This window comes from Hibiscus syriacus, unplaced genomic scaffold (assembly GCF_006381635.1).
Source record: "Hibiscus syriacus cultivar Baekdansim isolate YM2019G1 unplaced genomic scaffold, ASM638163v2 tig00112530_pilon, whole genome shotgun sequence".
Lineage (NCBI taxonomy): Eukaryota > Viridiplantae > Streptophyta > Magnoliopsida > Malvales > Malvaceae > Hibiscus > Hibiscus syriacus.
The window spans coordinates 2,503-5,069 of NW_024063358.1; the positions used below are offsets into that span (position 1 = coordinate 2,503).

Genomic DNA, 2,567 nt, shown 5'->3' on the forward strand with positions numbered 1-2,567 from the left:
GTTTTTTTTTAATATGTCTAGAAAACCTTCCAAATGAGCCCCTATTTATAATAGTCCTTGCACATTTTCTGAAGCGAGAAATCGATGGACCTCGTGATATACAACACTTTAGATATGTTGTAAAGACGCGTACTACAACAAAATGGGTCTCTAATGACATTTATAGCAACATTTTTAAAGAAAACATCATTAATTTTGAACATAACACGACGTTTAAAGATAAAACGCCACAAAATAAAACTATAAGCGGCGATTATAGGGTAGCGCCACAATATTCATCAACCTTTACTGGCGTTGTTAGCGAAAAAACACCACAATATAAGAATATAAAGCGACATTTGTGGTTAAATGCCACTACCTCGCGTACTTTAGTGGCTTTTTGTAGAAAACGTCTTAATTTCACTATACGTTAGTAGTTTTTTTAGGAAATGCCGCAATTGTTCAGTCATTGAACAAAACCTGGTTCCAAATCCCTAATATTTTTTTCATTGCCTTTTTTTTCTAATATCCTATACTAACGAACAGCTATAACAGTCGAGCCACCACTGCGCAGCCTCACGTCGCCGTTGCCAACTTCCTGTATGTCTCTCTTCATGCGTGTGGTTTGAGCAGAGCAAGAAAAGTGTGTATCGATGTTGTGCAAGTTTCTCATTGCACTCTGTTCGAAAGAGTTTACTACAAAATTGATTCGGGGAAGATGGGCAGTTGTGCTTCATATCCATCTTTGATTCTTTTCCACAATCATCTTCCCCATATACCAAGTTCTTTATTTCCAAAATATTTTTTTCATCATGTTATAGATGCCTTCCGGTTCCTATGAATTTTGCATCTAAATTTATTTATTTAATCACGAATTTAGTTAATAATGTATCTTGTGAAAAGCCTATGTGAAAGTCTACGTTAACTCTAGTGAAATGCTTGAAGTGGACCTGACAAGATCACATAAAACGAATGCCGACATGAATAAGCAATTTATTAATTGGAAAAGAAAACATTCACAGGAAGAATTTGCGCAAGCACTCTGTTATACATATATGGCTTTGTTTGTAACAAAGTGAACAACGCTAGACTGTTGCTCAACTTCGAATTCTCCTGATAATTCCCACGGCAAACAAATTAACAAGACAAGACTTGTGAAACTTGGGATTTCTCTATCAAAATTCCAAAGTTTCATCAACTTGATGAGTTGTTCATTTGAACTTCACTCCTGCTGTTTCTCTATAAACATTTGACTTAGAACATGTATGATATAGGAACCAACACTTCACTCAAGCTTTATGTAACTTGAGAAAGGATTACTCTTACACATACAAATTGGTATGTAATCCATTATTCCAAGTATCTTAATTCCGTGTTAATAAATCTCTTATATATTATAGTAAAGATTATATTTAGTTATTTACTTTTCTGTATAGTATTAGGAATTAACATTTGAAATGAATATTCCAGAAATATAAAATGGATAAGAGTTGATGGATTTGTCAAGGGTAAGCGACGAGTATCGAAATTGAGTAGCAACTTTTTTAAATTTAGATTTTTTTTTGTAAATGCAAGCCAGAAGAATATGATTCTTTGCCTTTTTAAGAAGTGTGTTAACATTAATTGACACATTCGTGAAGTTGTCTACAAACATCTAATTGTTTTTGACCTTGTTTAGGGCTATAAAAATGGATATTCCATTGAGAGTGTACATCTCATTGATCTTCTACCTTGAGTAATCTTCTTAATTTTTATCATCGATCTGTTAGAGAAGATGGCATGGAAGGTATACATTTAATATCCACAATCATCATCAATTTATTAGAGAAGATGTGTAACATCCCAAAAGATGGGTCAGTGACTTAAATGCAAATTTTGAAAACTTAATGCTCAATTTTGAAATAAGTTAAAAGTTCAGAGATTTAATTGGAGAATTTGATGTTGAATTTAATAATGAAGTTTGAAAATAATAAGGGTAGTATGGTCATTTTGCAAGGAAGATTTTTATAATTCCTTTATAAGGAATTAACTCACGTGGAAGAGGAAAGAAAGGCCAAGTTGATTCCAGAGTTTTCTTCTTCTCCCTTTTTCTTCCTCATACGTGAGAGCTCAAATAAAAGGTAAGTTTTCTAGGTAATTGATTATTTGTTGATTTTAAGAGAAGGTTTTGAACCTTAGGTGATACTTAAGCTTAAGGAAATCTTAAGCCATCTTAAAATCAAATAATGAAGAAGTTACGAGAGATTAAATAAAAGGAGTTTTTAAGTGAATTATTGAAATAGAAGGTTTAAATAAATTTGGAAGTCGAATTTGACTTGTAATCTATGAGATAAGAAGTTATAAGAATTAGAATTAAGTTTTGATAACATGGAAAATGTGGTAAGATTCTTGGTTTTAAGGATTTGGGAAATATATGGAAGAAAATAAGGTGTTGGAATGATAGAAGTTGGTTAAAGTGATCATAGTTAAGTTTGGTAGCATAATTAGGGCTTAATACTGGAAAATTGGGTGAAGTGTTGATAATTTTCGGGTAAAAACAACCTATTATGAGAAGGTGCATCGATGCACTATGAATGTGTACCGATGCA

At 32.5% G+C, this 2,567-nt stretch overlaps 1 non-coding gene across 1 annotated transcript; it reads left to right on the plus strand.

The window, feature by feature from the left end:
- Positions 1-610: 610 nt before the first annotated feature.
- Positions 611-758, plus strand: LOC120181791. The gene has a single exon (XR_005521781.1). It is a non-coding gene; the product is annotated as a small nucleolar RNA snoR135 (small nucleolar RNA).
- Positions 759-2,567: the final 1,809 nt, after the last annotated feature.